We start from the raw sequence: 27699 nt of genomic DNA on the forward strand, positions 1-27699 counted from the left end.
ATGCTTTTGAAGTATGAACGGAGTAGAATCCGAATCTCACAATATTTTCCACTTTCGTTAAGTGGGACCCACTCAAAATGTGCCCTCAAAATAGCATGTTATGCTATTTTTTCAACAATCCCCCACATGAATGAAAATTGGCAATAAAAATAGGAAAACCGCTAAATTTTGACATCAAAACTATTTTTGACTTGTAATGATCGAGTTTATTGGATTGATACCTAGCACATGATAGGTAGGTGTTATCCTTTGAACCTTCCCTTGTAATAGTATAATTACTTTACTAGCTGATCAGTAGACGCGATGTCTTTGAACTGTTTTGCCATTAGTGTAAACGATCATATACTACACATAGGTATTTCTCCTAACACTGTTGAGTTCTCATGATTATGTTCGTTTTGGCCTTGAACATCTGCCTGGTTCTGCAAGAGTTTCTAAGAGCTGAACCCTTTATAGCTCCCTTTGAAGCGGCCCCACTTCTCTCTCACATAGGTGATATCTTAATTAAGAGTAACCCGCATTACTCCACTCGAATTTTCGACGCATAAGAATCATTAAGAGCCTAGCTCAACCTTATTCCCCACGGGCATCACTGTTTCATCATAGGAATGGTCAATGAGGTAATCCTCTTAAGAGAATGACCCCCACAGTGATCCATCTTTAGTCTTTAACAAATAGGTTGTCCAATTGAACCTAGATCTTGGGATCTCCAGTCTACTAGGTTAGGTTTTCCTTCGTTATTGACTAATCAATCTATAGGTTTTAATCTCATCCCCCTCGATGATTTTTCTACTAGCTCTCTATTTAACCCTTTGGTTAGCGGATCCGCTATGTTATCCTTTGACCTTACATAGTCAATAGAAATAACTCCAGTAGAAATAAGTTGTCTAATGGTATTATGTCTACGACGTATGTGTCTAGACTTACCATTATACATATTGCTTTGTGCCCTACCGATAGCTGATTGACTATCACAATGTATACAAATCGTAGGCACAGGCTTTGGCCATTTTGGAATACCTTCTAAAAAATTGCGTAGCCATTCTGCTTCTTCACCACATTTATCTAATGCAATGAATTCAGATTCCATTGTAAATCTAGCAATTACTATCTGTTTAGAAGATCTCCATGATACAGCTGCACCTGCTAGTGTAAACACATAGCCGCTAGTAGATTTTGAATCTTTTACATATGATATCCAGTTAGCATCACCAAATCGGTCTTGGATTTGCACCCCCCCTGCGCATGCGCGTGTGGAGAGAGCCTCTATCCTTATAATTCTTACTCATGCATGGTTAAGTGTTTATATTTAAACACTAATTCCCAGGCTTCTTTTTCCCATGTGGGATAAGCCTCATTTCCTTTCAAATTCTCAACTTCAAAGGTGAACTTTGAGAGACAATTTCTCATTCACCCAAGCACCATTTTGAGAAAATAAGATTATGCTTTTGAAGTATGAACGGAGTAGAATCCGAATCTCACAATATTTTCCACTTTCGTTAAGTGGGACCCACTCAAAATGTGCCCTCAAAATAGCATGTTATGCTATTTTTTCAACAATCCCCCACATGAATGAAAATTGGCAATAAAAATAGGAAAACCGCTAAATTTTGACATCAAAACTATTTTTGACTTGTAATGATCGAGTTTATTGGATTGATACCTAGCACATGATAGGTAGGTGTTATCCTTTGAACCTTCCCTTGTAATAGTATAATTACTTTACTAGCTGATCAGTAGACGCGATGTCTTTGAACTGTTTTGCCATTAGTGTAAACGATCATATACTACACATAGGTATTTCTCCTAACACTGTTGAGTTCTCATGATTATGTTCGTTTTGGCCTTGAACATCTGCCTGGTTCTGCAAGAGTTTCTAAGAGCTGAACCCTTTATAGCTCCCTTTGAAGCGGCCCCACTTCTCTCTCACATAGGTGATATCTTAATTAAGAGTAACCCGCATTACTCCACTCGAATTTTCGACGCATAAGAATCATTAAGAGCCTAGCTCAACCTTATTCCCCACGGGCATCACTGTTTCATCATAGGAATGGTCAATGAGGTAATCCTCTTAAGAGAATGACCCCCACAGTGATCCATCTTTAGTCTTTAACAAATAGGTTGTCCAATTGAACCTAGATCTTGGGATCTCCAGTCTACTAGGTTAGGTTTTCCTTCGTTATTGACTAATCAATCTATAGGTTTTAATCTCATCCCCCTCGATGATTTTTCTACTAGCTCTCTATTTAACCCTTTGGTTAGCGGATCCGCTATGTTATCCTTTGACCTTACATAGTCAATAGAAATAACTCCAGTAGAAATAAGTTGTCTAATGGTATTATGTCTACGACGTATGTGTCTAGACTTACCATTATACATATTGCTTTGTGCCCTACCGATAGCTGATTGACTATCACAATGTATACAAATCGTAGGCACAGGCTTTGGCCATTTTGGAATACCTTCTAAAAAATTGCGTAGCCATTCTGCTTCTTCACCACATTTATCTAATGCAATGAATTCAGATTCCATTGTAAATCTAGCAATTACTATCTGTTTAGAAGATCTCCATGATACAGCTGCACCTGCTAGTGTAAACACATAGCCGCTAGTAGATTTTGAATCTTTTACATATGATATCCAGTTAGCATCACCAAATCGGTCTTGGATTTGCACCCCCCCTGCGCATGCGCGTGTGGAGAGAGCCTCTATCCTTATAATTCTTACTCATGCATGGTTAAGTGTTTATATTTAAACACTAATTCCCAGGCTTCTTTTTCCCATGTGGGATAAGCCTCATTTCCTTTCAAATTCTCAACTTCAAAGGTGAACTTTGAGAGACAATTTCTCATTCACCCAAGCACCATTTTGAGAAAATAAGATTATGCTTTTGAAGTATGAACGGAGTAGAATCCGAATCTCACAATATTTTCCACTTTCGTTAAGTGGGACCCACTCAAAATGTGCCCTCAAAATAGCATGTTATGCTATTTTTTCAACAATCCCCCACATGAATGAAAATTGGCAATAAAAATAGGAAAACCGCTAAATTTTGACATCAAAACTATTTTTGACTTGTAATGATCGAGTTTATTGGATTGATACCTAGCACATGATAGGTAGGTGTTATCCTTTGAACCTTCCCTTGTAATAGTATAATTACTTTACTAGCTGATCAGTAGACGCGATGTCTTTGAACTGTTTTGCCATTAGTGTAAACGATCATATACTACACATAGGTATTTCTCCTAACACTGTTGAGTTCTCATGATTATGTTCGTTTTGGCCTTGAACATCTGCCTGGTTCTGCAAGAGTTTCTAAGAGCTGAACCCTTTATAGCTCCCTTTGAAGCGGCCCCACTTCTCTCTCACATAGGTGATATCTTAATTAAGAGTAACCCGCATTACTCCACTCGAATTTTCGACGCATAAGAATCATTAAGAGCCTAGCTCAACCTTATTCCCCACGGGCATCACTGTTTCATCATAGGAATGGTCAATGAGGTAATCCTCTTAAGAGAATGACCCCCACAGTGATCCATCTTTAGTCTTTAACAAATAGGTTGTCCAATTGAACCTAGATCTTGGGATCTCCAGTCTACTAGGTTTTCCTTCGTTATTGACTAATCAATCTATAGGTTTTAATCTCATCCCCCTCGATGATTTTTCTACTAGCTCTCTATTTAACCCTTTGGTTAGCGGATCCGCTATGTTATCCTTTGACCTTACATAGTCAATAGAAATAACTCCAGTAGAAATAAGTTGTCTAATGGTATTATGTCTACGACGTATGTGTCTAGACTTACCATTATACATATTGCTTTGTGCCCTACCGATAGCTGATTGACTATCACAATGTATACAAATCGTAGGCACAGGCTTTGGCCATTTTGGAATACCTTCTAAAAAATTGCGTAGCCATTCTGCTTCTTCACCACATTTATCTAATGCAATGAATTCAGATTCCATTGTAAATCTAGCAATTACTATCTGTTTAGAAGATCTCCATGATACAGCTGCACCTGCTAGTGTAAACACATAGCCGCTAGTAGATTTTGAATCTTTTACATATGATATCCAGTTAGCATCACCAAATCGGTCTTGGATTTGCACCCCCCCTGCGCATGCGCGTGTGGAGAGAGCCTCTATCCTTATAATTCTTACTCATGCATGGTTAAGTGTTTATATTTAAACACTAATTCCCAGGCTTCTTTTTCCCATGTGGGATAAGCCTCATTTCCTTTCAAATTCTCAACTTCAAAGGTGAACTTTGAGAGACAATTTCTCATTCACCCAAGCACCATTTTGAGAAAATAAGATTATGCTTTTGAAGTATGAACGGAGTAGAATCCGAATCTCACAATATTTTCCACTTTCGTTAAGTGGGACCCACTCAAAATGTGCCCTCAAAATAGCATGTTATGCTATTTTTTCAACAATCCCCCACATGAATGAAAATTGGCAATAAAAATAGGAAAACCGCTAAATTTTGACATCAAAACTATTTTTGACTTGTAATGATCGAGTTTATTGGATTGATACCTAGCACATGATAGGTAGGTGTTATCCTTTGAACCTTCCCTTGTAATAGTATAATTACTTTACTAGCTGATCAGTAGACGCGATGTCTTTGAACTGTTTTGCCATTAGTGTAAACGATCATATACTACACATAGGTATTTCTCCTAACACTGTTGAGTTCTCATGATTATGTTCGTTTTGGCCTTGAACATCTGCCTGGTTCTGCAAGAGTTTCTAAGAGCTGAACCCTTTATAGCTCCCTTTGAAGCGGCCCCACTTCTCTCTCACATAGGTGATATCTTAATTAAGAGTAACCCGCATTACTCCACTCGAATTTTCGACGCATAAGAATCATTAAGAGCCTAGCTCAACCTTATTCCCCACGGGCATCACTGTTTCATCATAGGAATGGTCAATGAGGTAATCCTCTTAAGAGAATGACCCCCACAGTGATCCATCTTTAGTCTTTAACAAATAGGTTGTCCAATTGAACCTAGATCTTGGGATCTCCAGTCTACTAGGTTAGGTTTTCCTTCGTTATTGACTAATCAATCTATAGGTTTTAATCTCATCCCCCTCGATGATTTTTCTACTAGCTCTCTATTTAACCCTTTGGTTAGCGGATCCGCTATGTTATCCTTTGACCTTACATAGTCAATAGAAATAACTCCAGTAGAAATAAGTTGTCTAATGGTATTATGTCTACGACGTATGTGTCTAGACTTACCATTATACATATTGCTTTGTGCCCTACCGATAGCTGATTGACTATCACAATGTATACAAATCGTAGGCACAGGCTTTGGCCATTTTGGAATACCTTCTAAAAAATTGCGTAGCCATTCTGCTTCTTCACCACATTTATCTAATGCAATGAATTCAGATTCCATTGTAAATCTAGCAATTACTATCTGTTTAGAAGATCTCCATGATACAGCTGCACCTGCTAGTGTAAACACATAGCCGCTAGTAGATTTTGAATCTTTTACATATGATATCCAGTTAGCATCACCAAATCGGTCTTGGATTTGCACCCCCCCTGCGCATGCGCGTGTGGAGAGAGCCTCTATCCTTATAATTCTTACTCATGCATGGTTAAGTGTTTATATTTAAACACTAATTCCCAGGCTTCTTTTTCCCATGTGGGATAAGCCTCATTTCCTTTCAAATTCTCAACTTCAAAGGTGAACTTTGAGAGACAATTTCTCATTCACCCAAGCACCATTTTGAGAAAATAAGATTATGCTTTTGAAGTATGAACGGAGTAGAATCCGAATCTCACAATATTTTCCACTTTCGTTAAGTGGGACCCACTCAAAATGTGCCCTCAAAATAGCATGTTATGCTATTTTTTCAACAATCCCCCACATGAATGAAAATTGGCAATAAAAATAGGAAAACCGCTAAATTTTGACATCAAAACTATTTTTGACTTGTAATGATCGAGTTTATTGGATTGATACCTAGCACATGATAGGTAGGTGTTATCCTTTGAACCTTCCCTTGTAATAGTATAATTACTTTACTAGCTGATCAGTAGACGCGATGTCTTTGAACTGTTTTGCCATTAGTGTAAACGATCATATACTACACATAGGTATTTCTCCTAACACTGTTGAGTTCTCATGATTATGTTCGTTTTGGCCTTGAACATCTGCCTGGTTCTGCAAGAGTTTCTAAGAGCTGAACCCTTTATAGCTCCCTTTGAAGCGGCCCCACTTCTCTCTCACATAGGTGATATCTTAATTAAGAGTAACCCGCATTACTCCACTCGAATTTTCGACGCATAAGAATCATTAAGAGCCTAGCTCAACCTTATTCCCCACGGGCATCACTGTTTCATCATAGGAATGGTCAATGAGGTAATCCTCTTAAGAGAATGACCCCCACAGTGATCCATCTTTAGTCTTTAACAAATAGGTTGTCCAATTGAACCTAGATCTTGGGATCTCCAGTCTACTAGGTTAGGTTTTCCTTCGTTATTGACTAATCAATCTATAGGTTTTAATCTCATCCCCCTCGATGATTTTTCTACTAGCTCTCTATTTAACCCTTTGGTTAGCGGATCCGCTATGTTATCCTTTGACCTTACATAGTCAATAGAAATAACTCCAGTAGAAATAAGTTGTCTAATGGTATTATGTCTACGACGTATGTGTCTAGACTTACCATTATACATATTGCTTTGTGCCCTACCGATAGCTGATTGACTATCACAATGTATACAAATCGTAGGCACAGGCTTTGGCCATTTTGGAATACCTTCTAAAAAATTGCGTAGCCATTCTGCTTCTTCACCACATTTATCTAATGCAATGAATTCAGATTCCATTGTAAATCTAGCAATTACTATCTGTTTAGAAGATCTCCATGATACAGCTGCACCTGCTAGTGTAAACACATAGCCGCTAGTAGATTTTGAATCTTTTACATATGATATCCAGTTAGCATCACCAAATCGGTCTTGGATTTGCACCCCCCCTGCGCATGCGCGTGTGGAGAGAGCCTCTATCCTTATAATTCTTACTCATGCATGGTTAAGTGTTTATATTTAAACACTAATTCCCAGGCTTCTTTTTCCCATGTGGGATAAGCCTCATTTCCTTTCAAATTCTCAACTTCAAAGGTGAACTTTGAGAGACAATTTCTCATTCACCCAAGCACCATTTTGAGAAAATAAGATTATGCTTTTGAAGTATGAACGGAGTAGAATCCGAATCTCACAATATTTTCCACTTTCGTTAAGTGGGACCCACTCAAAATGTGCCCTCAAAATAGCATGTTATGCTATTTTTTCAACAATCCCCCACATGAATGAAAATTGGCAATAAAAATAGGAAAACCGCTAAATTTTGACATCAAAACTATTTTTGACTTGTAATGATCGAGTTTATTGGATTGATACCTAGCACATGATAGGTAGGTGTTATCCTTTGAACCTTCCCTTGTAATAGTATAATTACTTTACTAGCTGATCAGTAGACGCGATGTCTTTGAACTGTTTTGCCATTAGTGTAAACGATCATATACTACACATAGGTATTTCTCCTAACACTGTTGAGTTCTCATGATTATGTTCGTTTTGGCCTTGAACATCTGCCTGGTTCTGCAAGAGTTTCTAAGAGCTGAACCCTTTATAGCTCCCTTTGAAGCGGCCCCACTTCTCTCTCACATAGGTGATATCTTAATTAAGAGTAACCCGCATTACTCCACTCGAATTTTCGACGCATAAGAATCATTAAGAGCCTAGCTCAACCTTATTCCCCACGGGCATCACTGTTTCATCATAGGAATGGTCAATGAGGTAATCCTCTTAAGAGAATGACCCCCACAGTGATCCATCTTTAGTCTTTAACAAATAGGTTGTCCAATTGAACCTAGATCTTGGGATCTCCAGTCTACTAGGTTAGGTTTTCCTTCGTTATTGACTAATCAATCTATAGGTTTTAATCTCATCCCCCTCGATGATTTTTCTACTAGCTCTCTATTTAACCCTTTGGTTAGCGGATCCGCTATGTTATCCTTTGACCTTACATAGTCAATAGAAATAACTCCAGTAGAAATAAGTTGTCTAATGGTATTATGTCTACGACGTATGTGTCTAGACTTACCATTATACATATTGCTTTGTGCCCTACCGATAGCTGATTGACTATCACAATGTATACAAATCGTAGGCACAGGCTTTGGCCATTTTGGAATACCTTCTAAAAAATTGCGTAGCCATTCTGCTTCTTCACCACATTTATCTAATGCAATGAATTCAGATTCCATTGTAAATCTAGCAATTACTATCTGTTTAGAAGATCTCCATGATACAGCTGCACCTGCTAGTGTAAACACATAGCCGCTAGTAGATTTTGAATCTTTTACATATGATATCCAGTTAGCATCACCAAATCGGTCTTGGATTTGCACCCCCCCTGCGCATGCGCGTGTGGAGAGAGCCTCTATCCTTATAATTCTTACTCATGCATGGTTAAGTGTTTATATTTAAACACTAATTCCCAGGCTTCTTTTTCCCATGTGGGATAAGCCTCATTTCCTTTCAAATTCTCAACTTCAAAGGTGAACTTTGAGAGACAATTTCTCATTCACCCAAGCACCATTTTGAGAAAATAAGATTATGCTTTTGAAGTATGAACGGAGTAGAATCCGAATCTCACAATATTTTCCACTTTCGTTAAGTGGGACCCACTCAAAATGTGCCCTCAAAATAGCATGTTATGCTATTTTTTCAACAATCCCCCACATGAATGAAAATTGGCAATAAAAATAGGAAAACCGCTAAATTTTGACATCAAAACTATTTTTGACTTGTAATGATCGAGTTTATTGGATTGATACCTAGCACATGATAGGTAGGTGTTATCCTTTGAACCTTCCCTTGTAATAGTATAATTACTTTACTAGCTGATCAGTAGACGCGATGTCTTTGAACTGTTTTGCCATTAGTGTAAACGATCATATACTACACATAGGTATTTCTCCTAACACTGTTGAGTTCTCATGATTATGTTCGTTTTGGCCTTGAACATCTGCCTGGTTCTGCAAGAGTTTCTAAGAGCTGAACCCTTTATAGCTCCCTTTGATTGTTACAAGTTAATGGATTAATTATTTTTTCAGGCCAATGAGTTACTGCATCTGCAAGATTTGACCATAATTACCTTAAGGGTATAATAATATGCTTTAGTGCTTAGCAAAATATAATATCTCCCTTTAAGTTTGATACGTCTCTTTCCATCAATTTACTTGTAATATCTCCTCATCTACCCTGGATTATCTTATATCAATTGAAGATCTCACATTTTCAAACTATCATTTCCAAATCTCAATATAACTTGAGCCATTCAAAACAGATCACGTGTGGAAATAACCAAATATACGTAATAACAGAGCCACATTCTTTTGCCTCCAAAATTCTAATTATATAACTTCTACATATCTCATTGCCTGGTCACAAGATGTTGGCATATTTTCCAAATTCCTCTTCCATCAACATCACTAGGAGTATGTTAATCTCTAACACGTTAATTTGAGTGGAGAGTTTCCAACTTGACCGCCAGAAAGCAATACAAAGCTAGACACACATGATAATTCTCTTTCGGTAAAATTTAATTAATTTTAAGGGAATGTTCGGCCAACCTATAGAATTTCATATTGAACATTAGAATATACAAATTGATAGAGTGATTAGATGTTAATTTGCTGACGATACATAGATCTCTGTCGATTGGTATACAAATGGACGTACTTGTGGTGATAATTGAACCAAAAGATATGAAGCTATAAAGATTTGGCGCCTGTAAAATGATGAAGTGGGTTTTAAGTAGCTTTAGGTGCGTTTGGGATTGAGGTACAATATTTTCCACTTTCGTTAAGTGGGACCCACTCAAAATGTGCCCTCAAAATAGCATGTTATGCTATTTTTTCAACACCTTCTGCCTAAAAGGATAATTTTACTAGTTTTTTGCTTTTAAGTTAATTTTCATTTCAAACAAAAATGTTTAAGTCGTATGTATTATAGTGAGAGTTTACAGAGCAATTCTCTTCTTCAAATAATAAAGGAAAAGAAGTAATTTAAAAGTAAAATAAACAAATGTTAATTATATGTCCTGATTTTCATCGATTATGTGATCAAAGCTAGAATTTTGATTTCTTCTTGTTCAATGTTAATTTTTAGATTATATTAATTTCAAGGATTTAAAATATTTGGTCTTATGCTAGACTTGATGGTACCCATTTTTATTAGAGGTAATGAGTACTATTTCTCCTATTATAAGAATTACATTAATTGTTTTTTTTTTATATTTTGTTGCAGTTAGTGGTTTTTTAAAAAAGGATAGATTTCTTGTTTTCATGACCAAATTATGCCTGCCTAACATTGAGACTATTAATAGGAGCTGGTACAGATCCAACTTAGCCAGCTCCTGATTGGTTAGCTAGCTACCAAACAAAAAAAATTACATGCTTTTTCTCCATATGCAGGACAGGTGTGGTGCGTGCATTGGGTGCGTATGTTACAGAATCTGTAAGGTAGACAATTCCCTATTAATACACTTATTATTTAATGTATACGTTAAAAGATTTGAGATTTTATCTATTTATTAATGGACGTCTCTAAGTTACGTTTACCGTAAGTTACACTCAGTGATACGATGGGTTGGCCAATAAATAGATGCCAAGTGAACAAAATAGCAATAAAATGAAACTGGTTTAAAAGGTTGGAGTCCGGTCACCAACATGTGTCAATGGGATAAATTCCTTTCTATAGCCGGTCATGACAAAAGTTAATCATAACACACCATAACGTTAAGCGAAAGGGATTCTATATCTTCTTCCAACCCAATCCTCCTCAAAATTCACTGCCAACCTCCACCACCGAATTCCAGCCACCCGGATTTCAATGATTCAAAGTCGGAGTTTTTATTGGGTTCCAAACAAAATCCAGATGGAAAACCCAGCTTGGAGACTGCAAAATCAGTTTCTAGTTGTGATTCTTCTCCTCCCTTGGCCATGTTCTTGGAGTCAAAACAAAACCCAGATCAAGAAATTGATTATAAAGAAAATTGCAGATATGGGTCTGTTTTTGCTTCTGTTCTTGTTGTCGTTGCTTCTGTTCTTGTTGTCGGCTTAGGGTTGTTGCGTGTTGATTGAAGGCTGTGAGGGCTAAAAATTTTCTTGTGTTGAGTGAGGTGAAATGAAGAAACAGAGAGATGAAAAATGGTGCAGATGAAAACTAAAATTCACAAGTTCATAACCTAATTATTACTTTATTAAACATACACCTACACAAGTTGGAGCATGGGTTTCTTTCATCAATTCGAAGCTTAAGATTAGAGCATGAAAGGATCAAAATTTACAACTTAATCACTGTTCATCGATGCTAATTAAATGTGAACAAAAATTGAAGACATAAAATTCTTGGACCGAATTAATTGCAAAATCGCTATTCAAAATACAAAGAATGGATGAAAAAAGAAGAAGTAAATTTAATAAGACACGGGAAGCAAAATTAATGATGGAATAGAATGATTTATGCATTAGTTTTGCAACAAAATTTGTTCATGGATTACACAAGTTTTAAAGCATGGGAAATTTAAGTAAAATGGGGATTGCAATTAAGTGATAGAAATTATTATGATAATAAATGTTTAAAAATTGTGATTACCTGGTTAAATTTGTTGCAAAAAGTTGCTTCGATTGAAGAAGGAGGAGGAGGAGAGATGAGGGATAAGAAGAAAATTTATTCTTTTTCTAAGAATTAACCCTTTGATCAAGTAGCCCATCACTTAAAATGACCAGTTCAGCCGGTTTACCACTTATTACTACTTTTCGATAATTTTATGTCATCCGTTGGATCAATTTAAAGCACATTTAACGTTCTTAGATTCGCTAGCCTGTAAGTTACATTAAACGTAACTTAGGCATTGCCTTTATTAATTATTTGTTATAAGCTAGAGGTTGAACTATGTTTTCAGGTCAATGTGAGTTGGTGCATCCGCAAGAGTTCTTTTTTTTTTTTTGGGTTAATCGACCGTAATTTACCTTTTCTGTTGGGCAAGTATGACATCTCCCTTTGAATTTGAAGTGTCTCTTTCCGTCAACTTACTGAAAATATCTTCTCTTCTCCCTTCATTTATCTTATGTCACTTGAAGACCTCACATTTTCAAACGATCACTTCCAAATCTCATTATCACTTGAGGCATTCTTGAACCATTTAAAAACGCAAGTGTGGAAATAACCATTCTTTGGTCGCGAAGATGGTGGCACATTTTCCAAATTCCTCGTCCATCAACATCAGTAGTCGACTAGTCGTACGTTGATCTTACAAGTTAACTTGAGTGGGGCAACACAAAAATAGGGCAGCGCTTATGTTACATTTGCTGTAAGTAACAGCCCGACAAAATGGATAGTTGGATTTGTTAATTTTTAGATCCAACAGTTGCAAAGAAATTTAACACAAAATCAGTTACATGTATAGGTGGTAAAATGATTATTATAATAAAGGATGGGCAACCTGCCAATACGGTTCTGGAATAATGTAGTTAAGGGGTTACTCGGTAATGAAATTATAGAGGGAAAAGAAGAGTGATGAGCGGGTACTCTAGGTACGCAAAAAATTCAAGAGGCAAAAAGTACAGTAATTAAGTTTTCAAAGAGGAGAAAATAAGAGCAGCACCAAACAATGTTATCAATTTCCTCGTTCAATTTTGCAGACTCACAAATTGATTGCGAGATTACTACTTAAATATTTAACTTGTCTCGTTTCACTGGAGGATAGGAAGGTGAGGCTCCTGCCACTGATGAGGCAAAGAAGAGCAACCATGTCTTGAGAAAGCTTGAGAAGCGTAGAAAAGATCGCACGCTTGACCCACATATTGAGGAGCAGTTTGGTAGTGGTCGTTTGTTAGCTTGTGTCTCATCTCCGCCTGGCCACTGTGGACGTGCTGATGGGTATGTGACCCCTTTTATTGCTTTTTAGTTTTCAAGATTTGTTGAAGGCCCCAAAAATGGAAGTATTCAACATACACCATCATGCCTGGACTTTCATGTTGTTGAAGCTGGATATATATATCCGTTCCTTTCCCTTGCCTCGTAATGGGTATTGGACAATTGCTAGAAGTCTTTTTTTTTATGACATTAAACACCTTAAGATTTGCTTTGGAGACCATCAAAGTTGTTCCTTGTTTTTGTTTATTTCCATGGTAGTTATTGGATAGATACAGGAGAACAAGACAGTATAATGGTAATATTTGCTTTCTTTTTTCTTGCATTGATGGGCTTTTTCATTTCCGATAGATACATCTTGGAGAAAGAGCTGGAATTCTACATGAAGAAGATACAGGGGAAGAAGGGCAGGGGTGCTGATGTTGCTTAAATTTTTGTTTATTGAAACTCCATACTGGAATTTCTAGTTTTGCCTTGTGTTCTTATTTTTAGTCTTAATTAAGTTAAGAGAGTTGAGATGATATCAGCAGTTGAACCTGGATTTCTCACTTGTGTTATTGCTACATTTCGTTTTTGAATGTTACCAATGCCTGTCTTAGAATTTCTTTCATTCCTCTACATTTTTCATGATTCTTTTTCTTGATTCTGTCTGTGTGATCAATGAATTTGGTAGTTAATGCCTTAATGGTTATTGCTTAAGGTTGATGTATTAATTCCATACCGAATATGAACTTGATATATCTACGCCTGTGCAATACAATAACACAACCATTTTAGGCACTAGTTATGGGCAAGGCCATCCCTAAATATACAAATAACTGGGTTAATGTATTTTGTTTGGAATTAGTTTAATGTAAAAATTATTTTCTAACATCTTTTCTATAACATTATTTTTGTTGGTCTGAAGTTTGTGTGAAAGGATTCTCTCTACATGGAATCTAGTTTCTTGACCTTTTCCCATGTGTGCACTATATGTTGTGGTAATAGATGAGCAAAAATCACGATCCGTGAATTTGCTATCACAAGAACAATCAAAGTATGTATCGAGGAAGCTCATCGGGATGATAAAAAAGCAAGTCGTTGCAGCTTATTGAAATAACAAGCAACAATAATTGGTTACTGAAACAAAAACATGTATTTCATAATTAATACACCGGCGTTAAAACAAAACCAAAAAGCAAAAAAATAAAAAATGCGGACGTGTAAATGCCATTTTATTCGAGTTCATTTCTTAGACGTAGGAATGGGGGAAGAGTAACATAGGAATTTGTTACTGAAACAAGGGCATGATGAGCTTCTTGTAGTTTTAGGGCTTGCCATACTTTTTTCTTAACCGTTCTGTGACAAAATCATTGCAAGTCTTAATTCTTGCTTGTTGAGGAGCAACATTGACATAAGACAAATGCATGCCAACTGCAAAAAGGGCAGCCCCGGCAATGAAGTATCCCCCAGTCATTGCCAACTTCTTCGGCATTGAAGGAAAGCACGATACCATTTCTCTCTTAAGGAAGCGCAATTGCAATTGCGATCATATTTCTGTAACAAAAATCAAACCATGCATAATAAGCATATGATAAAAAGCAGAGAAACAGGGGCAGCTGCTATGTCTAAGAGGCATTTCATCATACACATGGAAGGCGATTTAACTGCAACCTAAGGTATCCGGTACAGTCAAGAAATCAAACATGGGTAATCAAGTTTGATAACATATGTATACACTGCGCTCACATAAATTATATTTCATTACTCCAAAAAAAATATTAATAATAATAAAAAAAAATCGAATAACGAAACAAATTATAAAATTTTCGAAACACTCCCTCACCTCTGAAATCGTAGCTCCCCGTCATTTCTCTATGTAGTAATAATAGACAGAACTTCCGAAATAATTTGTTCCCCCCCCCCCCACCTTTTCAGCCTTAATTCAATAATTTCCATTATAAAATTGTTTGGATATTTCACAGATTAAGTTTCAGAGGGGAGTTGTTGCTTCCTTCAATAAACGGATAATGAGATTATGGATTCTGAACTGTTGAAAGCCATATAAATTTTTTTAATTCCAAATTTTATTTTTCTTTTCGAAATTTTCAGTGATATGCTTACCTAATCTTCAACCGGCTATTATAAGGAATGGATAGGATTGACTCTATCGTTGACACATTTTACAACTGGTTTGCAACCGGTTTCAACATGTTTTTCATGGAGCCCCTTACTGCCACGTGCTGCTCTTATGTGAGTTAATTGGTCACCTCACTTATGTTACTTACACCAAATGTAACATAAGCTTACCCCAAAAATAGACATACTTAATCAGTCCAGTCATTCTCTTTTGGTAAAATTTAATAAATTTTCAGGGAATATACGGCCAACCAATAGAATTTAAGAATGAGCACAAGAAGATACAAATTGATAAAACCAAATGGACTTATTGTGGTGATAATTGAACCAGAGATGTGAAGTTCTAAAGATTTGGCAGCAGTTAGTTAATGTATAGAAGGACATAAAGTCAAGTTCCCATTATTATTTTTTTTTCAAAAAACATCTTTACAACACATGCACCTGCCAAAAATTCTAATTTGTTGACTAATAATAATTGAATACCTTCAATGTTTTTCATTGTATTGACTCCACCAGCTAAAGTTTTCAAAAAAGACACACAATATCAAAAGTGCGGAATTTAATTTTTGGCCTTTTGGATCAAAATACAAACAAGAAAAATGAAAAAAAAATGGTCCAAAGATTTTTAAAAGAGTAATGATATATCAACAAACTCTTACACAAATTTATTTTGTACAAACTGATGTGGCATTAATTCATTGGTTGAATTAAATATCTCTTGACCCACATGATTTATTTATATTATTTTATATTTTCATTCAACCAATGAATTAATGACACATCAGTTTGTACAAGGTAAATTTATACAAGAGTTTGTGACTGTATCATCACTCTTTGTAAAATGTGTAGAAGGCTATATATATATAGAATTTTCTAGTCCGGGATTTAAAAGTTCAAAAAAGTCCAGAAAAAACTTTAAAATCGTAGGGTATCATAACATTTCGAAAAAGTCTACGACTCTATGTAAGTTTAAATTAACAATTAAGTTAACCCTTAAAAAATTGTTAGTTGTTATTGATAAGTACTAAAAATGAATTCTAATACTATTGGGTCTAACTTAGTTGTTAGTAGTACATTCTCTTATTGTTGTTAATTTATTATTATTGAATATAAACTTGAGTTTTAAACTTTTTAATTCTATTAAATTTTTGTAAAGTTATGTGGGCTAAAAAAGCACATAAACTTAAAAAAATACGCTAACAACTTAGCAAGCCCTCTTAAAAAAAGAAAAACAAAAAGAAAAAAAAATTGTGCTTATTTTTTTAAAATACGGCCATAGCCAATGTTGGATCTAAGAAAAAAAAAATTAGGTTAGGCATGGCACGAATCACATGATAGAACCATACCGCGCCAATCCACGAGCTCATGAGACTTCTTTTGACAGGTTGTTCCGTAATTATAAATAACTAATAATCTTTCGTGTTGGAATTTACGCACATGGTTTCAAAAGAGTACCATACAATTTACGGACATGGTTTCAAAATCTTATCATGCCTCTATGAGGAAAAAGTAACATAAATTTATTGAAAACTAATTAATTAATTAAGAAAGAAAGATTAAAATGTGAAGTAATTCAAATTTTACGTAGTTACAAACGGGAACCTTTCTAATCTCTTTATACTGACAGAGAAATGCGGCAAGCCGGCTACTATTTTAAATGCACCAAGAATTAAAAAATGAAGGCGGTTCCTAATTTCCTCAAATTAGCCAGTTGGATAATTTCGTCGGTGAAAGAGTGTATAAGAAGAGTGAATTAGTATTATTCCATATAGAATGTGGATGTGGTAGTAATTCTCCTTGTAGAACAATTATCCAACCGTTCTTGCAGCAAGAGCCCTTGTTCTCTTATTCTCAAACAGCCCTTTAGTACTGGGCCTAACGGTGTACTCACGTTAGTGGAAGGGGTCGTAGAGAAAAAGACATGAATTGTGTTTATGTGAATGGTCATTGATGCCCAGCATCCATCAATTGATCAGCATATTTAAAAACCCATTGAGAGAAATCATTTGTTAAAACTGAAATTGAATTTGCGCAATTGCTATTCATGTTGCGAAGAAGAAAAAGATTTGAGGTTGGATTAAATTAAACTCTTTTTCATCATCAGATTGGTTCAATCTTCCACATGATATGATATGCTTAATAGAGAATCGCTTTCACTTTGTGGATCAAGTTTCCGAGCAGTGTGCAAGAATTGGCGCAGAGCAGTCAAATAGAATAAAGGGTTTATTAAATATGCTGATCAATTGATGGATGCTGGGCATCAATCACCATTCACATAAACACAATTCATGTCTTTTTCTCTACGACCCCTTTCACAAACGTGAGTACACCGTTAGGCCCAGTACTAAAGGGCTGTTTGAGAATAAGAGAACAAGGGCTCTTGCTGCAAGAACGGTTGGATAATTGTTCTACAAGGAGAATTACTACCACAGCCACATTCTATATGGAATAATACTAATTCACTCTTCTTATACACTCTTTCACCGACGAAATTAGCCCACTGGCTAATTTGAGGATGGAGAGGATGGAGGAGACTAATAAAGAGACATTTACCATGTTTCCAGATGATGATGACTGTGATTGGATCGAAGAGTTGTTTGATATTGAGGAATTTGAAAAAACAACTGAGAGAGGATACCCTTTGTTGCCAAATGGAGATGTTATTTGTGGACGTATGCTATACCTGCAAGGACTTGTGTACTGTTCTTTAGATGTTTCTGTGATCGCAGCTTTCAACGTTGCCCTCAAACAGTGGAAAATTCTTCCATATCCTCATATCGGTTATGAACATTTCATTCATTCTGATTATCTAATTGACTCAGGATCAGGCCGTGACAGCAACAATAGTTTATTAATAGCAAAGTCTAGAGTACTATTCCAGGACCCATATTCTTCATAGGTTTGATCTATCAGAGATGAAGTGGTGTAAATTTGATAATAATAGTGGTTCATTAAAGGACAAATCATTGTTCTTGGGTCACCGTCATTGTACATCATTACTACTTCAAGTGGAAGATGAAGATTATGCAAGCGATTCCAGGAATACAATCCATTGCTATGACTGCTGGGAGGAAGAATGCCCCCAGATATCAGAATTTTATGGTGGCATATTCGAGCAATATGCCTGGATTCAGGGTGCGTTTGGGATTGAGATTGGACCGCTGTAGCTTAAAAGCTACAACACTAAAGTGTTTGGTAAACACTAGTTGCTGTAACTTGAAAGTTATGTTGATGTGATTTTTTACTTGTATCATAAAAAATCTATTATATTTTTAATAATTTTGTCAAAATTATTATTTAAAATTTATATTTACTACATATTATTAACTTTTGTTTCATAGTTATAGTTTTTTTTCCACAGCAGCTGTAACTTAAAAGTTACAACACCTCAATCCCAAATGTACTCTTAACCTCCTCTGCCAACGGATTTCCATTGACTTCCCCTATGTATTTTTGTACCTATGTTTAAAATTTTTGGTCTCATGTTACTTCTTCTGCCAATTCACAATGCATGTAATCACACACAAAACTTGGAGCAATTGCCGCAGCAGCTAAGCATTAACTAAGATTGCAATTGCTGCAGCTACTGGTAAAGAAGAGTTCATTAATTGGAGCAATCAAACTAACCACTTATGTAATTGATTGTTGTGCTAACAGCTCTATTTACGAAATAGCAACATAACACAAGAAAAAAGAAGATACACATACTTGGCATAAGTTTATTAAGAAGTGGAATCACATTCGGTGATGAGTTAGCTTCCGATATCTTGCTAGTTGGTGCTCTCTCCTGTCTTTCTATGTAAGCTGAGGGAAACCAACCAGCCTTGTCCTTGCATTGTGAATTCTGGGAGAAATGACGTATGGTAGTAAACTAGATGTACTGAAGTAGGTTCAGGAAGGAATATCACTTAGGCAAAAAAAGGACCGGAAACTCGATTCCAATTCATTTTTGTTTGGTATTTTAATTCCTCTTTCTCCAGAAATATTGCTTGGCAAGTGTGACATTACTTTCAAAATCGATATATAAAATTTCTGTTATTACTTTAAAGAACGATCTATAAAATTTCTGTTAAACATTACCTTGACTTTTAACTTCCTTTGTATTAGCATTTTTAAATGCAAGAATAATGATACTACTAAAAAATAAATAAATAAATACGAATTTTCATAATTGGGCTAAACCAAATAACAAAAAGACGGATTAGGACATCTCATCTCTTCAAAGTTAGCTTAACTAGAACAACCCCATCTCTTCCTTGAGATTCTTAACAGCTTCACTGACTCCATCCTGAAAGAAGCATAAGTTTGTGAAATTTATTTTCAGTAATGGAGCTCACAGAACAAATAGTAAACCTAAAAATTTACAAGATGCAGGCTACAGTAATTCCGACAGCAATGGCTTCAACGAATTCATTAAATAAATAAAAACAAGAACTTGAACAAAAGAGATAAGGAAACTACTATAATTCAACTCAAACTCAGTAACTGACATATTTGATAAGTGAATAACATTCGAATTCCTAGCAGCTAGTCGACAATTAAATCGTATAAAAAGATAATTTAATCGAAAGAAAATCCAATTTAACACAGATATGAGATACGAAAAGGAATGATACTTAATGCGGCAACAAGCCATAGCATTAATAAAGCTGGGAACGAAGAAAGAACTTTAATATGCATTTACCTCAACAGAGATTCTTTCAGCAATCTCTTTTTCACATTCTTTGACTCTAGGAGATAGTGCATACTGAATGGCTTATGATAGTGCTTCTGCAGCTTCTTTAATGCTAGTGTCATCCACATTATCTGGAACCAAGTAATTTCTTTTTAGTGGCTCTGGAGCAACTCCAAGTCAAAACATCCTCTCGGCCCAGTAGAACTGGTCCAGCATAAATGGACATAGTATCTGACATCCAAAATCCACAAAGGAGACGAATAAATAAGTCAAAATTATAGCATACAAGTACTATCACAAAAATAAAACTAAAGAAATAAAGGTAACACAAATGAACTAATATTCTGGCAAAGACCATTTATACCATGTTTTGACTCAACAAGCTCAATGAAGTCCAGAAAGTTACAATAAATATTCATTTACCACCCTGCCTGTTCTAGATGTAATCACTGTTGGTGGGATTGTCACGGAAAGCAATTATATATATATGCCCTTACTTGACAGCAAAAGTGACAAAGGAGAAATTTATCCCTAGATTCTTACAACAAATATATAGTAAAGCAAACAAGGCGTCAACAAAAGGTAACATTAGGGAAAAGGAATCTCTGTTGAAGACAATATCAAGAAACCACTCTTGAAATTCAATCAAAAAACTGACATCAAACAGAAAGAGTGTCACCAGCATTAGGGCAACAAAGATGATCGCACTTTAGCATTTCAACCAATACAGTAAAATTATGTATGGATACAACACAGTACGTATCTTATTTCCAAATTAAATTAATCAACAATTAACAAGCTCATTTCCTTCTCCACATATCCGGAAAAAAGTGATATTTTCAGAACTTTTTGGAGTATATTCATTTAAAGTTACTCCTTCTGAAAATTAGATTTAAAGGGGGAAAAAAGGAGAAAAAATGGGTTTGCAGTTAATTATATTGGCAGAAGAATTCCTATCACCATAAAAAATGCATGAGCTTGTTGAATTATATAGGTGCTTCAATTACAAAGGTTAGGTATGAATGGCTGCCTTTGCACCCAAAGATTTCTCAACAGTACTAAAAATATATTAGAAGAAAATTGTACATAAAGCAACAAAGTGTTTAGAAATCAACCTGAGGGATTCCTGCATGTAGTAGTGCTGCTGCAGTAGATCCACTGGTTTGAAATTGAACAACGTAATGCAAACATGTAAATTAGCTTTGTCGTGTTTTGCACTTCTAATTTATATCAAAAGGAATCACAAAATAGAAAGCTCTCACCTTCCTCCATGATGAATTGCAGCCACACATCTTGGAAACAAATACTTGTACGGTACCATTCTGGTTTACATGATAACAATTCAAAAGAAAACATCAAATTCCACAGACAAAACGATCAGAAGGAAACTAATTGACTAAAATAATCATTTAGTAGTCAACCAGAAAGAAGCAGTTGTCTAACTCTCAGGACATTAGTTATTCTAGTTAACGCAGTCAGATTGCCCTTTTTTCATTTCCATTACCAAGAAGCCTACTATTTTATATATTGTATTAGTTGATTTATTTGAAGACACCAGTTCATTTAAGATTGAATGCCTTACAAAGCTCCATTTGGAGAAGTCCTAATGGAAGTTTAAAAAAAAATATATATATATATATATATACTAAGGGCGCATTGCTATCATAATTTCACAAAGAGGGCACCAAGGTCCCAAGTTTCCACGAGTCTCATACATAGACATCCACGTTTCCAAAACCAGTTCTATAAAAACAGAGTAGAAACTGGGTTAAATCAAAAGTAATTGTTAATTCACTTTTTGTGAGTTAATCGCAAGAAATGTTGCTTAAATCAGCAAGGAATGTCATTGACACCAGAAAAGATTTCGCTATAAGTGATAGCTTGTGATCATGTTTCAGATAGCTAAATCTTCACTGGTCAGATTATCTAACCAACACTAGGGCCTGCACATTTATGTCATGAAAAGAAAAACTCACAATGTATATCGTACAGCTCTATTTTTGTTGCTTCACAAGTGAATAAGTTTTCATCTTTATTCTTCAGTTAGCTCAAATTCAATAAGAATTTAAGATATACTGACCCAGAAAAGCAGAAGAGCTTGCCATCAAAGATAGAGATCCCATACTGAGTGATTACTCTTTGAGTTAAAATTGAAGATGTTCCAGGAGCCATCACTCGGATAGCTGTGTCTAAAGGTTCGTATCCAGCTGTGAAAAGGACAAATCTATAAGTTGTGGTGTGTAGAACAGTTTGTAAAACCCGAAGAAATGCTTCAGGATTCTTTAAAAAACCCATGCTGCAAGAAGAAAAGAGAAATATGGCTTAGTACAGGATAAGTATTTAAAGTTCCAAGTCCAAGTGCACTGAACATGAGTCGGTAACCTATTTTACCAGCTCTAATGTAAATATAGTTCCATTTGATCAAGCATTTTTTTTTCGCTGTGATTTTTTTTATGCAAACAGAACATGATTCACTTCTTTCTTGATTGGTTGAAATTCTTAGTAATAATTTGGTACTTGGCGTTTTAGGGCACAATAGAGCTTTCATTCAAAATACAAAGAATAAATATGTAGATTGTTTACTTGCGCCAAGGGATGGCAATAAAATCCGGATCCGCATATTAAAAAATCGGGATCCAGATATGGAAAGTTGAGATCCGCAAGGATTCGAATCCAGATTCAAATACACTTGCATTCAAAAAACCAGATATTCGAATCCAATTAAATTTTATTTTAAATTAAAAAATAAATAAATAAATATTAAAATCAAATTAAAAATTAAAAATTAAATTTTATTTGTGGATTTACAATGTTGTTGTATGTTATTCATGTTGAATTATTGATTATTGAATTACGATTGAATTTTATTTGATATTATTAGGTAAATTATTGAATTTTATTATAAATTAAAAATATCTATTAAAAATTAAATTAAAATTAAAATTTATTTATAGATTATGATATTGCTCTATGTTATTCATGTTGAATTATTAATTGTTGAATTATGATTGAATTTTATTTGATATTACCAGATAAATTATTGAACTTTTAAATTATATATGAAATTATTGAATTTTAATTTTTGCGGATCCAGATATAGAAATGTAAATACGAATTTGGATCTAGATGCACTTACATCCATATGCGGATTTGGATTTTGCCAACCCTACGCAAGTAATCAACTTCTTTGCCTTTGCAGCAGATGTAAAGTCTCTATTTCAACTAGAAAATTCACACCAAAAATGCAAAATGAAAAATAAACAATAGTTTTTGAATTTTAAATTATCCAATAAACAAGTTTATTATTTTTTCAAAAAATGAAAAATGAAAAATAAGCAATATTTCTTGAATTTTAAATTATCCAATAAACAAGTTTGTTATCTTTTCCAAAAGCTATTTCCTAAACAAAAATGAAAAAAAGTTAGAATTTATCAATAAGTAAAAAATTAAAAATAATTAATAAAAGATAAAGAAATATGAATAAAAGTAGTTTTAAGAAGCTGAGTATATATTGTTATAACAATAAAACCTTTGGTGAACACCATCACCTATAAATCAGGATCATTTATGTTATATTATCAATAATCAATAATAAATTATGTGAAAGCGTACCTAAATCCATAATTCTTAATTGCCTTCTGGAGTTGTGTGGTTGACCTTCCAGATTGACATATTCTCCTAGAGAATTCTTTAAGTTTCTTATACTCTATTTCTAATGATGGGATGTCAGAAAGAATAGAAAGAATAGAATGGTATTTTAAGTTTCATCGCATTTGGTTTTGAGATGAATTTAGTCATTGATTGTATATACTATAAGTTATGTAGGAGCAAGTATATTTCTCTAGTTTTATGTGTTGATGACATTTTGCTTGCTAGCAACGGCATAAGCTTATTACATAATGTCAAGAGATTTCTAGTTAAGAATTTTAAGATGAAAGATCTTAGTGATGCCTCTTTTTTATTAGGTATACAGATATACCCGAATCACTCTTAGGATATTCTTATCACAAAAGAGGTATATCGAAACCGTCTCAAGAGATATGGCATGTGCAATTGCAAACCAAGTGATACCCCTAGTGGTAGAGGAGACATGTTTAGTCTCAATCAGTACCCTAAGAATGATTTTGAGGACAGAAAATGCAAAAGATTCATTATGCATTAGTAATAGAAATTCTGATGTATACTTAGTTTCCTATGCGATCTGATTTGCATACGTCACTCAGATGTTGGGCTGATATTTAAGTAATCTAGAAGTATACTATTGGAAAGCAGCTAAACAGGTCTTGCGATACTTACAGAGAATAAAAGAATACATGCTCATGTATAAAATGTTGTGTTAGCTTGAGATCATTGGATATACTGACTCCGATTTTGCTGGATGTCAAGATAGTATAAAGTCTACATCAGGCTACATTTATCTACTAGCTAAGGGTGTTGTCTATTGAAATAGTGTTAAATATTCTCTTATAACATCTTCTATGATGGCAGCAGAGTTCATAGTATATTACGAAGCATGCAATCACAGAATATGTCTGTGGAATTTTATCACGAGGTTGCACATAGTAAATGGTATATTGATAGACTACTTAAGTTATTTTATGATAATAAGTCAATAGTATTGTATTCCAATAACAACAAGAACTCGACGAAGTCTAGACATCAAGTTCCTAATTGTTAAAGAAAGGATTTAGAGTGGGCAATTGCCTATAGAGCACATCCACACAAACTCTATAATTGCGAATCCGCTTACTAAGGGATTGCCACGCAAGATGTTTCATAAGCACACTGCTCGTATGAGTGTCATGTGATTAAAGGATATTCAATTTTAGTAGAAGTGTGTGATTTTAGATACTCTTATAAAGTAGACATTTTTTAGTTATTTCAGTTTATGGATATTTCGGGTTATTTTTTGCAGAAATAAAGTTTTGTTTTATTCACGCCTTAACTTTTAGTATGTTTGATCTCACTAAATTTTAAGGTAGATTAGTTGAAAATAAGCATGTTAAGATCACATTGCATGAAATTTCAATACTATATATCCACATCATGTTAAGGTGGACTAGTTGGAAATAGGCATGTTAAGCTCACATTGTATGAAATTTTCATGCTACACATCCACAGCATGATCAATGTCATTTAGTTGTATTGGCATAGTGACCATTGATGGGTCAAGTTACGATAATTGTAACAAAAGCCGCTTTGATCCTATGTTGGTATGATTGATGCACTGAATTAGTTATAGATACATTTTGGTAATGACAATAAGGTTGAGCTCATACAGTTATTTTTGCAAAGCATAATTATCAAGCTACACATATAGCTCAAGTGAGAGATTGTTAAATCTTTGATCCAACATTATTGGATCCTTAATGTAATGTTGGGCTTATTTGTGAATAATTATGTGTTGTGGACTGTCATATAAGGTTAAATCTAATTAAAAGTGATCTATTAAGATTTTCAATAATATAGGTTTTCATGTATCAAATAAGGTATAGGCCTTTGATATAAAGATATTTAAAAATAATTTCTATTTCTATGATGGGCTGAAATAGGAATACTTAAAGATAATATGAAAAGTTGTCTATATAAGCGGTTATCATTAATATAACTATAATAAATATTTAAATTTGAATAATATTAATTTAAAATTAATAATAATTAAATAATAATAGAATATATAATTTAAATTAATCACAGTAAAATTAATACAGTACAGTGGAGCACCAAACATTATGCAGCATTGTTATAACATAGTGCTAATGCAATACAACATAATACAATAAAGTGTGTCAAATGCACCCATAGGAAAAAACACACTTACACCCCAACATTTAGAGAAATAGTCATAAAGAACCCTAAATTTTCAATAAGAGACATCAAGACCCCCTTTTGACCATAATACATTTTTAAAACCCAAAAATTGACCCGAAAATTTATAATAGATAGAAATATAGCATTTATACAATCTATTAGGCATATTTTATTATACTAAAATAATTTTTAACAAATAGAAGCATAATATCAAAAGAAATTAATGAAAGTTAAAATTATTTTGAATATTATGTAAAAAATAATTTTACTATTATTAACAGGGAGATATTTTATTAATCGTAAAATCTTTTTAACGCATAAATACAAATATATTATCAAAATAAATATAGCAATTTAAAATTTTAATATTATTTAAAATTTTAAAAATAATTTAATATTATTAGTCCACTGGATATATTATATTTATATTAATTAAAAAAATTTAAAATCAATATTCTAATTACTATATTCAATGAGTATTATAGTAAAAAAAATGAGTCTTGATGTTCGTAAGAAACAACATTACAATAACTCTATCAGAATCTTGTAAACAAAAGTACAATAACTCTTCACGTAATCTTGTCTGCTAACACCAATTATTTATGTATATTTCTCTTTAAAAAAGCTCAAACAATGCTCTTCGTTTTTCTTTAATTAGACAAAAGAAAAAAATGATTACGGAACCACTACTTTCCAAATGACCCTATCAACAACCAGTGACTCTGACTATAGGCAAAATATGTGCTCAAAAGTCATAGCGTTAAAGTTGGAGAAGCCCATTTGACAATAATAAATAAATAATTTTCCGTGACGCATGATTTTTCCAAATCTTGTTTTGTATTTCATTTTTTTTTTACTAAGGGTTAATTTTAGATTACTGACTCGTGATTTGAATTCAAATCACCTCCTTATTTTTAAAAACTTTAATTTACCTTTACGTTTCGTTAGGAAAATTAAAAAAAAATCAATGTACCGTTTTTTAATCTTTTGAATGAGGGATAATTTGAGATTTTCAAAATTAAATGGGCCATTTGAAATTAATCAATTTAAGAGGGGACAAATTTTAAACTACTTCCCTCTTGAATTGACTCTCTTCAAATTACCCTCTTATTTTTTAAAATATGAAGTTATCCTATTTTTTGTGTAAAGGATAAGGTAAAAATGGAGATAAGTTGATGATTTTTTTTTTTTTTTTGGCTTCTTAACAAAAATAGAATAAATTGAGATTTTAAAAAATAAAGAGTGATTTGATGATGGTCAATTCACGAGGAGAATAATATTCTTTTATGAAAAAAAATCTATTTTTATTTTTATTATTAACAAACTTACAATAAATGTACATAAGGATTAAAAAAATATAAGGATATAAGTTTGTGAGTAATGAGTTCATTTCTTTCCACACTTGTTTATATCTATTGATTTTATTGCACTCTACTTAAATATCCAAATATTTCCAGCAAAAAAAAAGGGGTCGGCTGAAATAGACATGACGTTTTTATACGCTAAAGTTGGAATAATATGAATAAATCTATTAATTATCCGATGAAGACAAGTTTTTTTTTTTTGATAGTTTAACTTTTTCCCCCTAAACTATGCACTGTTTGTAAATGAAAGCGTTACAAAAATTATGAAAAACGGATTTTATTTTTTTTTAGTAGTAACATAGTAATTAGAAAATAACATCTAGGCCCAATAAATATTATTAACATTTTACTACTAATAATCATAAAATCTTACATTTTATTATTTTTATATGTTGACCTTTAATACACCCCTTCTTTGAAATTTATAAAAAGAGTTTATCAAGAAAGAGGATTTAATAAATAAATTTATCCATTTGAATAGCTGAACTCTTACACACATCTATAAAATATCAGTAACGCCCTTGACAAAAAGACTATTATCTCAATTCCCATAATATACCATCTTCAGGGTTGGCAGCATAAACAGCTATTAACTATAATATTAGGCAATTAGTATTCTATATTCAAGGGTAAAATTCATTTTATCTGTTCAGAGTTTTATTTGTATTTTACAAGTCAAAATATGTATAATGAATCTTGCAATTTTTATTTTCCAAAGCGAGGGCATAATTGATATTTTAAATCTTTAGTAGTAAAAT

At 33.9% G+C, this 27699-nt stretch overlaps 1 protein-coding gene and 2 long non-coding RNA genes across 3 annotated transcripts in view; all 3 read right to left on the reverse strand.

The window, feature by feature from the left end:
• The window catches only part of LOC102611443 (acylsugar acyltransferase 3-like), an 85233-nt gene that overhangs the window by 51283 nt on the left and 6251 nt on the right, over positions 1-27699 (reverse strand). The gene's annotated exons all lie outside the window — the stretch shown is intronic.
• Positions 14036-15070, reverse strand: LOC127902476 (uncharacterized). The gene is made up of 2 exons (XR_008054763.1): positions 14799-15070; positions 14036-14509 (listed from the first exon to the last, which is right to left on the reverse strand). It is a non-coding gene; the product is annotated as an uncharacterized LOC127902476 (long non-coding RNA).
• LOC127902477 (uncharacterized) lies at positions 20863-22058 on the reverse strand. The gene is made up of 3 exons (XR_008054764.1): positions 21847-22058; positions 21029-21088; positions 20863-20924 (listed from the first exon to the last, which is right to left on the reverse strand). It is a non-coding gene; the product is annotated as an uncharacterized LOC127902477 (long non-coding RNA).

The sequence above is a fragment of the Citrus sinensis genome, chromosome 5 (genome assembly GCF_022201045.2).
Source record: "Citrus sinensis cultivar Valencia sweet orange chromosome 5, DVS_A1.0, whole genome shotgun sequence".
Classification (NCBI taxonomy): domain Eukaryota; kingdom Viridiplantae; phylum Streptophyta; class Magnoliopsida; order Sapindales; family Rutaceae; genus Citrus; species Citrus sinensis.